The sequence below is a fragment of the Nicotiana sylvestris genome, chromosome 2 (assembly GCF_000393655.2).
Source record: "Nicotiana sylvestris chromosome 2, ASM39365v2, whole genome shotgun sequence".
Lineage (NCBI taxonomy): Eukaryota > Viridiplantae > Streptophyta > Magnoliopsida > Solanales > Solanaceae > Nicotiana > Nicotiana sylvestris.
In genome coordinates, this window is record NC_091058.1 from 11,941,699 (window position 1) to 11,955,436 (window position 13,738).

Below are 13,738 nucleotides of genomic sequence, written 5' to 3' on the forward strand. Positions count from 1 at the left end.
TCTCGCTGAACTGCTCTCCAAAACCGAGAGGTAAACTGCGTACCTCGGTCCAAAATGATAAACACGGGCACACCATGAAGGCGAACAATCTCCCGGATATAGATCTCATCCAACCTCTCGGATGAATAGGAGACCACCACAAGAATGAAATGTGCTGACTTGGTCAGCCTATCAATAATGACCCATACTGCGTCGAACTTCCTCCGAGTCTGTGGGCGTCCAACAATGAAATCCATAGTGATCCGCTCCCACTTCCACTCGAGAAGCTCAATCCTCTAAAACAAACCACCAGGCCTTTGATGCTCATACTTAACCTGCTGACAATTCAAACACCGAGCCACATATGCAATGATATCCTTCTTCATTCTTCGCCACCAATAATGCTGCCGCAAATCCTGATACATCTTCGCGGCGCCCGGATGAATAGAGTACCGGGAGCTATGGGCCTCCTCTAAAATCAACTCCCGAAGCCCATCTACATTAGGCACACAAACTCGACCCTGCAATCTCAAAACACCATCATCACCTAAGGTAACCTGCTTGGCACCTCCATGCAGCACCGTGTCTCTGAGGACACACAAATGGGGATCATCATACTGCCGATATCGGAAACGCTCCAATAATGAAGAACGAGCGACTGTGTAAGCTAACACACAACTGGACTCAGAAACATCCAACCTCACGAACTGATTGGCCAAAGCCTGAACATCCAAAGCAAGCGGCCTCTCACCTACCAAAATATAAGCAAGACTGCCCATACTGGCTGACTTCCTACTCAAAGCATCGGCCACTACATTAGCCTTTCCTGGATGATATAAGATGGTGATATCATAGTCTTTCAACAACTCCAACCACCTCATATGCCTCAAATTCAACTCCTTTTTCTTGAACAAATACTAAAGACTCCTGTGATCCGTGAACACCTCACATGTCATGCCATACAGATAATGCCTCCGAATCTTCAATGCGTGAACAATGGCCGCCAACTCTAAATCATGAACCGGATAGTTTTTCTCATGAATCTTCAACTGCCGCGAGGCATAGACAATGACCTTGCCATCCTGCATCAACACTGCACCAAGTCTGATACGAGATGCATCACAATAGACTGTGTAAGGCCCTGAACCTATGGGCAAAACCAACACCGATGTCGTAGTCAGAGCTGTCTTGAGCTTCTAAAAGCTCGCCTCACACTCGTCCGACCATCTGAACTGGGCACCTTTCTAGGTCAACCTGGTCATCGGGGCTGCGATAGATGAGAACCCCTCCACGAACCGACGGTAGTAGCCTGCCAATCCTAAGAAACTCCGAATATCTGTAGCTGATACTAGTTTGGGCTAGTTCTTAACTGCCTCAATCTTCTTATGATCCACATGAATACCCGCTTTTGATACAACATGACACAGAAATGCAACTAAACTCAACCAGAACTCATACTTCGAGAACTTAGCATATAACTGACTATCCCTCAAGGTCTGAAGAACCACTCTAAGATGCTGCTCGTGCTCCTCCCGGCTGCGGGAATATATCAAAATATCATCAATGAAGACTATCACGAATGAGTCCAAATAAGGCCTGAACACTCGGTTCATCAAATCCATAAAGGTTGCTGGTATATTTGTCAACCCGAATGACATAACCAGGAACTCATAGTGCCCGTACCCAGTGCGGAATGTTGTCTTAGGGACATCAGATGCCTTAAGCCTCAACTGATGGTAGCCAGATCTCAAGTCAATCTTTGAAAATACCTTGGCACCATGAAGCTGATCAAACAAATCATCAATCCCCGGTAATGGATACTTATTCTTGATTGTAACCTTGTTCAACTACCGGTAATCAATACACATTCTCATCGACCCATCCTTCTTCTTAACAAACAACACCGACGCACCCCAAGGCGAAACACTAGGTCTAATGAAACCCTTCTCAAGCAAGACTTGCAACTATTCCTTCAACTCTTTCAACTCCGGCGGGGCCATACGATACGGCAGAATAGAAATGGGCTGAGTGACCGGATCCAAATCAATGCAAAAGTCAATATCCCTATCAGGTGGCATACCCGGCAGGTCTGAAGGGAAAATATCAGGAAACTCTCGAACAACGGGCACAGAATCAATAGAAGGGACCTCAATACTAGAATCACAAACATATGCCAAATAGGCCAAACACCCCTTCTCGACCATATGCCCAGCCTTCACATACGAGATAACACTGCGGGTAGAATGACCAACAGTCCTTCTCCACTCTAAACAGGGCAAATTCGGTAAGGCTAAGGTTACAGTCTTGGCATGACAGTCCAAGATAGCGTGGTAAGGTGATAACCAGTCCATCCCCAATATAACATCGAAATCGACCATGTCTAGAAGCAATAAATCCACACGAGTCTCAAGACCCCCAATCACCATAGTACAAGAATGATGGACTTGATCTACAATAATAGAATCACCCACCGGTGTAGACACATAAACAGGAACACTCATGAATCACTAGGCATGACTAGATACCTGGATCAAATAACACTGAAGTATCTCTATCAAAAACCAGAATAGTACCTATAACGACTGCATCTGAAGCCTCAGCCTCGGGCCTGGCTAGAAGGGCGAAACATCGGGGTTGGGCCCCCACTACCCTGAACTACCTCTCTGGGACGGCCTGCTGCTAGCTGGCCTCTACCTCTAGCAGCATGAGATCCACCTCTAGTACCTCTACCTCCACCTCTATCACCTCTACCCCCACCTCTAGCGGGCTGGGCGGGCTGTGGAACACTTGGTTCTTATACTATACCACGAGAACCCTGGTGCTGAGAGCTACTGGGGGCTCGAGAGTAAAATCTAGCAATGTGACCCGTGTTACCACAAGTGTAACAATCCCTCGGCTGCTAAGACGGCTGGCCCTGACGACCTGAATGTCCACCCTGAAAACTCTTAAGCGGCAGTGTACTGATAGGAGCAGGTGGTGCATTGTAAGACTACTGATCAGGATATTGCAGCTAGAGACCACGACCACCTGAAGTACCGTGAGAAACCTAGAGCGCTGACTGAAAGGGCCTAGGAGGATGGCCTCTACCATACGAGTTTTTACCTCCGGATGAGGTACCACTAAATTGGCCTAAATGACGGGGCCTCTTGTCTGACACATGACCGCCTCCCTGTGACAGAACCATCTCAACTCTACGGGCCACATTGGCCGCCTCCTGAAAAGTAATCTCACTCCCAGCCTCCCTAGCCATCTGAAGACGAATCTGCTGAATAAAACCGTCAATAAACCTCCTCACCCTCTCTCTCAGTGGGAAGTATGATGAGAGCATGACAAGCCAAGTAGATGAACCTGATCTCATACTGCTGGAGGCGCTCAAACTGCCTCCGATAGACCTCTCTCTAAGTAATGGGGAGAAACTTCTCCAGAATTAGTTATACAAATTGCTCCCAAGTCAAGACTAGCGATCCGGCTGGTCTAGCCAAGCAATAATCTCTCCACCAAGTCTTGGCGGATCCAGACAAGCGAAATGTAGAAAAATCAACCCCATTGGTCTCAACAATACCCATGTTCCTGAGAACCTCGTGGCAGTTGTCTAGATAATCCTGGGGATCCTCAATAGATGCACCACTGAACGTAGTAGTGAAGAGCTTGGTGAACCTATCCAGCCTCCACAAAGCATCGGCAGACATAGCTTCTCCATCACCAGTCTGAGCTACCACACCCGGTTGTACTGCTCTAACTGGTTGAACCGTTGGAGTCTGAATCTGAGGAGCTACCTGCTCCAGAGTGCGAGTAGTAGGAGTCTGGGACCCTCCTCCAGCTTGAGAGACGGCTGGTGCTATAAGAAGCAAGCCTGCCCAGGTGACACTCTCCATGAGGTCCACTAGTCGGACCAACGCATCCTGAAGAACTGGGGTAGCAATAAACCCCTATGGGACCTGAGCTGGGCCTACCGAAACTGCTGGGGCCAGAACCTCCTCATCAAAGTCAACCTGAGGCTCCGCCACTGGTGGTGCTGCTCGGGGCTAGCTCTGACCCTACCTCGGCCTCGCCCTCTGCCCCTCGTGGGAGCTGCTGCTAGGGGCTTGGGCTGCTGAGCGGTGGATGAGGAAGCGCGTGTTCTCGCCATCTATGAAATAACAGAGTAGAAGTTCAATTAGCATTAAGAAACAAAACCGCACAACGAGAAAGTACAAATGTGAAGTTTTTTCCTAACTTTGTAGCCTCTGAGGGATAAATACAGACGTTTTCGTACCGATCCCTCAGACTCTACTTGTCTGTGAATTGTGAGATCCATGTAACCTAGAGCTCTGATACCAACTTGTCACGACCCGGATTTCCCACCTTCGGGAGTCGTGAAGGCGCCTACTAATGGGAGCTAGGCAAGCCAAACCTTAACTACTTACTTCATTTTCATATTGCTTCTTTTTTTAACAAACACAAGGCGATAACATGATAACAGAGGAACTTTAAATAATTAAGCAGAAGTCAACAATTAAATATCTTAAGTCTATGTCTATTACAACTTTTAAAACCTCAAATTCCCAAAACCTGGTGTCACAATGTCACAGACTATCTAAGATTACTACATACAAGGTCTGAAGAAATAACAGTACACTATTTTTGAATAAAGAAAAATGAAACAGGAAATAGAGATAGAGGGAGATGCCAGGGCCTGCGGATGCCTGCAGATCTACCTTGGGTCTCCGGGTGGACTGAAATAAGCACTTCAACTACTGTCCGAAAGTTGCTCCGGGATCTGCACACAGTACAGAGTGTAGTGTCAGCACAACCGACCCCATCTGCTGGTAAGTGTCTAGCCTAACCTCGGCGAAGTAGTAACGAGGCTAGGGCCAGACTACCAAATAAACCTGTGTAGTTCCAATATGTACAGCGGAAAAAGAAATATAGAAATAACCAGTCAATGTAGGAGGGGGAAAAATGTTGTAGGGGAGATAACAGTTCCGAATATAAAGGTATCAAGTAAAGAAAGAAACAACATGACTCGAATATCAACAAAGAATCAGAAATCAACAATTTGCACGGCATCACCCTTCGTGTTTTTACTCTCGTCCTCACCAAGCAATTATATAATAAAAGTGTGCATGGCATCACCCTTCGTGCTTTTACTCTCATCCTCACCAAAATAATCATATGATAAAAATGTGCACGACATCACCCTTCGTGCTTTTACTCTCTTTCCTCACCATATAATTAATAAAGTCGGCACAGAATGGTACATCATGCGGCATGTCATCACCCTCCATGCTTTACACTCTTTCCTCACAATAACAAACAATGCACGACATTACCATTCATGCTTTACCACTCTTCCTCACCCAAACAACAATCACAAACAAAGGGGCAAGGGAATAAACAAAATCATAATAGGAATCCCGGCAAGGGAACAACAATTAAACAATTAAATCCCGGCAAGGGAACAACATCAATAATATCATCATCCCGGCAAGGGAGATAACCAACAAAGCAACAATATCCCGGCAAGGGAACAATTTAATAACTCTTCCTCTTTCTTTCACTTTTATTTCATAACTCACTTTACCACTTGAGCCAATGCTCCAAAGGGTTCAATCATCTCATATACTTTCACATTTCGTAATATAACTTGAGTCAATGCTCCTCGATGTTCAAAGGACACAATTCCTTCCACAAACTTTTCACGATAATTAGAAATCATCACCAAGGCATGAAAGATACAACAAAATCAAGATATTCTCAATATAAAGACTCACGGTCATGCCAGATACCAACGTATAGATACTCGTCACCATGCCTATACATCGTACTCATCAATTACCACATAGCAAATAGGACTCAACTTTTAATCCCTCAAGCTAAGGTTAGACCAAACACTTACCTCGATGCCACGAACATAACTCAAGGTTCAATTATAGATTGACCACTTGATTCCACTGCCAATTTATTTGTATCTAGCCACAAGTTACTTAATTACATCAATAAACGTTAAATGAATCAATTTGAATGCATGAAAATGAGTTTTCCAAAGTTATACCCAAAAGGTCAAAAATCGCCCCCGGGCCCACATGGTCAAAATCTGAGGTTCGAACCAAAACCCGATTACCCATTCCCCACGAATCCAAATATATGATTTGTTTTGAAATCGGACCTCAAATCGAGGCCCAAATCCCTAATTTTTGAAAAACCTAGGTTCTACCCAAAACACCCAATTTCCCCCATGAAAATCATTGATTTGAAGTTGAAATCATGTTAAAAGATGTTAATGATTGAATAAAACTAATTAAGAACGACTTACAATTGAGAGAAGAAGAAATCCCTGAAAAATCGCCTAAGTGTGTTTATGTTTGAGGGAATATGAAAAATGAGTTTTAAAATCGGCTAAGTATAAAGTTGCAGGTCGCAGGTATGGGAATTGCGAATAGGGGTTTGCAATTGCGAACCCCGACCTCTGCTAGCTTGGGAATTGCGAAACAGGGATCGCATTTGCGAACCCTTCAGGAAAACTGGACTTTCGCATTTGCGATCATCCTGTCGCATTTGCGACTTGGGAATTGCGACCACAACATCACATTTTCGATCATCGGCCAAATGGAAAACTTCGCAATTGCGAGAGGAAGCTGGCTTGGGATTTCTTCGCAATTGCGACAAGCCGCTCGCATTTGCGAGCCAGGCTTCGCAAATGCGAAGCCTGCAGGCCTGCTATGCATAGCTGAAAACCTGTAATTTTTCTAAGTTAAAAATGCACCTCGTGGCCTATCCGAAACTCACCCGAGCCCTCGGGGCTCCAACCCATATATACACACAACCTAAAAAATATCCTACGAACTTATTCGTGTAATAAAATTACCAAAATAACCTCAATAACAATGAATTAAACCTCAAAATCATAGAATTTTCTCAAACTTCTTTAAACATCAACTTTAGCAATTTAGGTCTGAATCACGTCAAATGACATCCATTTTTCACCAAATTTTACAGAAATATCTTAAATCATATGTAAGACCTGTACCGGGCACCGAAACCAAAATACGGTCCTGATACCATCATGTTCTAATCAAATTTCATTTCAAATTTCTTTAAACAATTTCAGAAAATAATTTTCTTTGAAAATTCATTTCTCGAGCTTGGGACCTCGGAATTCGATTTCGGGCTTACGCCCAAGTCCCATATTTTCCTACAGATCCTCCGAGACCGTCAAATCACAGGTCCGAATCCGTTTACCTAAAATGTACCGAAGTCAAATTAGCTCATTTTATAGTCAAAATTTATCATTTTCACAGATTTTCACATCTAGGCTTTCCGGCTACACGCTCGGAGTGCGTACGCAAATCGAGGTGATGCTAAAAGAGGATTTTAAGGCCTCAGAACACAGAATTTCATTTTAAAGCAAAGGTCATCACAACTAGGGTTCTAAGGGATGGAGAGTTGGGGATCCATCTATCGTTCCAAAAATCTATGTTGTTCCCTCGTCCAGGAGACCAAGCAATAACTTTGGAGCAATATATACCCCGCTTTAGAATGTTTCTCCAAATTAATGAGTGGGTAGAATGACACTGCTTGATGCCATATTTATTGATGAGGATTTTAGCCCATAGTGAATTATTTTGGGAGAACAGTCTCCATGAGAGACTGGTGAGCAGCGCAATGGTTTTGTCATAAGCTTTGCGCAGGCCCAGACCACCTTGATCCTTAGGCTGGGTTACAATGTCCCAGTTGACATAGTGGATTTTCTTTTTAGAGGGAAGAGAACCCCAAATAAAATCACGTTGGATTTTATCTGTGCCACGACAAATTTTTTTGGGCAGAAGGAAATATTGCATCGCATATGAAGTAATAAAATTAAGACTAGATTTTGCAAGTGTGAGTCAACCTGCCGGTGTCAGAAAGTTTATTTTCCAGTTGGCAAGCTTGTTCTTCATATTGTCCAAGATGGACTGGAAATCGGAAGGTTTTGGTTTATGGTTTAGGATAGGAAAACCCAAGTATTTTTCAAAGTTCTCTGTTGTTTTAATATGGAAAAGTTGCTGAACAGTAAGCCGGATATTATTAGTGCAGTGTTTGGAGAAGAAGACCTTGGGACTTATTATAATTAATTTTTTGACCTAAGAGTTGACAAAAGTAGTTAAGGTTGTAATGGATTGAATACAAGGAATTAGTGTTGGCTTTGGACAGTAGAGTGAGATCATCCGCGAAGAATAAATGTGAAAAAAGTGGACCCTTAGGACTAATCTTTATGGGACCCCAAGTTTTGATATCTACTTGGTGGCTAATATAAGTGGAAAGGAGTTCCATACAAAGGATGAAGATGTATGGGGACATGGGATCCCCTTGGCGGATACCTCTTGATGGTGAGTAGTAGTTAGATTTTGAGCCATTTACTAGAATAGCAATATTACTAGAGTTGATACAGTTCATAATTAACTTGGCGATTTTTGGGGGAAATTTAAAGAAAAGAAGAGTTCTATAGACAAAAGACCACTCAATACGGTCAAAAGCCTTTTCCAGATCGATTTTAAGCACGAGGTTTCCCGAACCCCCTTTAAACTTGTTGATGTAGTTAATAATTTCCTGCACAAGAATAGCATTGTCACATGTCTGGCGCCCTTTGAGAAAACTAACTTGGAATGGCCCTATAAGATTAGGAAGGAAGGGTTTGATACGGTTCACAATGATTTTCGTGACAACTTTGTAGATAGTGTTATACAAGCCTATGGGACGAAAGTTCTTGAGGTTGTTGGCATTATGGAATTTTGGTATAAGGCAGAGGTAAGCATTATTAAGAGATGGAGGCACTATTTGAGGGGTAAAAATGTGGTTACATAATTTGAGAACGGAGTTCCCTATTAGATGCCAATATTTTTGATAAAAGTAAGGGTGTAGACCATCCGGTCCCGGAGCCTTAAAAGCTTTAAATGAGAACAGGGTGTCTATGACTTCACGATCCTGAAAGGGGTTATCTAGTGAAAAAGATTTATATTATGAAAACTGGTATGGATGTGGTGGATACCTAACCAGTCTGAGCATGCGTGCTCCGTGGAGTAAATGGATTTGAAAAATTAGAAAGTATGGTTTAATAGAGTGTCATGATCAGTGATCCAATCCTCTTGCTCATTTTTAAAATAGGAAATTTTGTTCCTTCTTCTTCTATTTATAACAGAAAGGTGGTAGTACTTAGTATTCGTATCACCATGGTTTAACCAATTGATCCTAGCTCTAATTTTCCATAAATCTTCCTCAGCTCGAAGGACATTATTGTACTCAAGGGTTAGGTCTTTCTCAAGGAATTGGAGGAAGGAGCTAGTAGGGTAATTGGGAGAAAGTTGGATACCCTCTAGTTTAGCCAACAAACGTTTCTTTTTATGGAAGACGTTGCCAAAAGTGAGCCTACTCCAAGAAGATATATTTTGTTGAAAGTGGGTAGCAGCATCTAGGAGGTCTCTTTGATTCCAACTATCCCCCACAATAGTGCTAAATTATGGGTGGGAGCACCAAAAAGCTTCTAGACGGCAATATTTACTTATAGGGGGTCTAGTGAGATTAGTGGATTTGATGAGTAGAGGATTGTGGTCAGAGTACGCTTTAGGAAGATGCGTGATGGAAACATTTGGGGTAAAGCTCTAGCCATTCTTTGTTGGCAAAGCTACGATCAAGACGTTTAAGTATTAAACCATTACGCCTACGACGGTGATTAGACCAAATATAACGGCAACCCTTAAAACCTAGATCTATTAAGTTGCAGCGGTTGATATAAGACCATAATTTATTAGCTCTATTTCGATTAATAAGACGACCCCCATATTTATCCTCTTGGCTAAGAATATTATTAAAATCACCGACTACAAGCCAAGGTTCTTTATAGGTGGTACATATATTTTCTAAGTTATCCCAAAGGATTTTACGTTTGACAACTCTAGTACTAGCGTAAATAATATATATATTAGAAAACATATGTTGCCAAACGTAAAATCCTTTGGGATAACTTAGAAAACATATGTACCACCTATAAAGAACCTTGGCTTATAGTCGGTGATTTTAATAATATTCTTAGCCAAGAGGATAAACATGGGGGTCGTCTTATTAATCGAAATAGAGCTAATAAATTCTGGTCTTGTATCAACCGCTACAACTTAATAGATCAAGGTTTTAAGGGTTGCCGTTATATTTGGTCTAATCATCGACATAGGCATAATGATTTAATACTTGGATTGTGTGGATGCTATGTTTGTTTGACTTGCTGATATTTCATTTTTGTTCTTGTATGCGAGATTGCTGGACTTACATCCTTCGTGTTATCATAATCTATGGGTTGTAGTGCTCGTAGATGGCTCGAGGTCCCTGTCTCCGTAGCTTAAAAAGGTGACCAATATTTTTGTTTTTATCTTTTTGAGTCTTTTATCATATATTCATCGTGTTGCAGGAAGAGGCCGAACCATAAAGACATTTACATACTAAGATTTGTTGTCTGAGAGATTATTAAGGTAAAAAACTATTTAAATAAAATTTATCGTTGATTTCGATTGTGATTTTAACATTTTTTTTTAGTATTTTCATCTTATTTTATTGTTCTTCAATCTTCAAGAATATTAATTTTAATTTACTTTTCAGTAACTGAAAAAATATATGAAGATAATTTAGAGATGTGGTCCTATAAATCTGATGACATTCAGATATGGTGAATCGTTTTTCTTTCTAACTTCTCTTGGAAGTGTTCTTACGACACAATTTCATAAGTTTGAAGTGTTTAGTTGGATAATTTTTATTCGAAGTTCTAATTATGTGAAAGGTATAAATGGAAGGAAAAATCTTATCTTGAGTATTCCTGTTGGAAAGGAAAAAAGAACAAAGCAATATCCCACTTTTGTAGACTCGTGAATGAGGTTTTTCTAACTACCAAAGATGTGGTGCAGTGGATGAGACTGCTCTTCCCTTAACTAGAGGTCTTGGGTTCGAGCCCTGGGTATGAAAAAATTCCTGATAGGGAGCGGTCCCCCCTAATGAGTTCCTATGCTGCGCGAATCTGAATATAGCCGGGCTTCAATGCAGGTATCGGACACTGGATAAAAAAAAAGAGGTTTTTCCTTCTTTATTTTCGAGCTCCCTTGTCTGGTACTTAAATTTTCTTTTTTCAATTTATAGGATGAGTAATTAAAAAACTAAAATAGAAAGAAGCAACTTTTTGGAAGTTATGTGGAAAATAAGTGAAGAAGAGTAAAGTTTTGGATTTTTTGGAGTAACAGTGGAACGAGAATGAAAAAAAAAGAAGTTTTTTTTTGGGGGGGGGGGGGGGGGGAGGGGGATATTAAAAATATATAAGGGAAATACAGTAGTAGAAAATATCTAGAATGACAGTTTATTTGGGGAATTTGAGAATTGAGGAAGATCAAGAAATATAAACGAAAAGAATAAAACAATGGAAAAATGAAAACGAATATGAAAATAAGTACCTAACCAAATCGTGGTTCTATTTTGGTTTAATTACTTTTCATTTCGTGTTTTATTATATTTGAGAAGCAAAATTTAGAAAAACAAAAGTTTTACTATTTAATGGAAGAAAGAAATTCAATATCTAATTCTAATAAAAATATTTATATTTGTGATTTAAAAAATTTATAGAATTAGTTTTTATATTTATATACTATATGTTTGACATAAAATATCTTTTCATCTCGATAAAGTAAACAATTTTATTTTAAAAAAATTTACTAACATCATTTATGAGAAAATTCACTAGTACTAAATAACCATGATTTAGGATATGGGTGTACCTGAATCATTGCATGCAGCTCTTGGTCAGATTGCCTAAGGCAGGTAACTGTGACCATGCTAGTGATCCAAGTTCCATAAATATTGTTGCAATATGATTATTCATTTTCATTATTTTCATGGTTGATCAACATAAATAACAAAAGACATATATAAATTAAACTTGCATTTCATGTGAACAAACAAAAAAGAATTAGGAAAACTATATAGAAATCAAGATAAAAATATATATGTGGCATTCTTCACATGCTATTTATAAATTCCTCAAATGAAATTCATAAGTTAATTCAAGACGCGTCTAAGAGGGTGTTTGGTAAAGTCAAAAATACTTAAAATAACTGCTTAAAACAAGCCAAAAACAATAAGTCGAGCAATCCCAACTTACTGCTTTTTGGTTTAAAAGCTATTTCTGCTGAAAAGCTACTTTTTTTTAAGCCAATCCAAACGGGCTCTAAATTGATTTCATGTATGTGTATCATTTTTTTTTAGTTCTAATAAAAATTACACACTAATATAATTTTTCAACTAAAAATCGCAAATTTTAAAAAATAACGCGCGGCTTTTAAGTTGCAATCCTCGAATGCGATTTATAAGTCGCAATGTCCAAATGCTATTTATAAGTCGAGATCGTAGAATGCGATAATAAAATAATTTATAAGTTTAAAAAATAAAATAAAAGTTTAAACTTTGATGGATTGAATCGAAAGAATTCTTTAGACAAAAAAAGAAAGAAAGAATGATAATATTAAAAATAGTTTATAACAATATTGAAAATAAAATTGATTATTTTCTAATCGTTAATTTGCTTAAATATCTTGTGTCCTTTTATTTTCAACTAGTATTAGTACATGCGCGGGTAATTAAAAAGAACGATCTACACCATAAAGTTTAATATGTTAGTGTTAATACCATCTTTACAACCAAACATGAAAAACATTTTAAGACTCCAGTAAAACTTTCATTCCATCTCTTAATAAATATTCCATAAAAAATAATGATACTATACAATTTGTTTGATATGAATGTTCCACAAAAAATAATGATGCTATACAAGTTGATTGATATGTAGCACTTGCCTAAGGGAACATTTTTGTAGCAAATGCTCATTACATATTGCAGTGCATTTTTCAGAAGTTGTCCTCTGTATTGAGGTTTATCACTACAAAAAAATATGGGTAAAAACTCAAGAATTTCTGGTAAACCCATGTCACTAACATTTTGGAAAATTGAAAAACTAATTATGCGCAAGACACCTTACATTTCTTAATGCTTGTATTGAAAGTACGAAAATCCCAATAGTTGCATGAATTTGATCTCCTTAAAATAAAAAATTTGAAAAGAAATTTAAGTTAGTAAAGCGCATAAGTTGAAGAAAATACATCACAACTCGAAAAAAATAACATGTAAAAGAGTATGTACCATTTTCATCTTGAATAATTAATTCAATTAAATTAGAATTTTCTGGTTTCTCGCGATCTGGAATGTGTCATAATCTAAGAACACGACCCTTTAAATTCCAACTCATTTTGGACATTAATATTTCGCTGATATAGTTATAGTTTGGAGCTATACTTTGCAGAAGTTTGTGTGGAAGCTAAACCTTAAGTAATGTAGAGAAGCCAAACATAAGCAAAGTTGTTTAAATAAAAATTCCTAAGAAAAGACAATCTAGTAAATCAATTTTTAAGTATATGAAATCCTAATTTTTAAAAAGGTATGTGTAAATCAATTTGTATGAGTGAGTGCGCAAAAAATGATATGGATCTTCATTTTTTTAACTTTTGGCTTATTTTAATTTTCAACATTTTTTTTGTGGCTAATTAAAATTTATTAACCACCAAGCCTTAATTTTTCTTGTCTTTTTCCTTTGTCCTCTTGTTCATTTTTCAATATTATTTCCTTTAATATAATATAGATGTAAGATACAAAATGTTTATTTAATTATTTTTCTCTTAAAAAAGAATACCTACAATAACTGAATTATACACAAAATTTA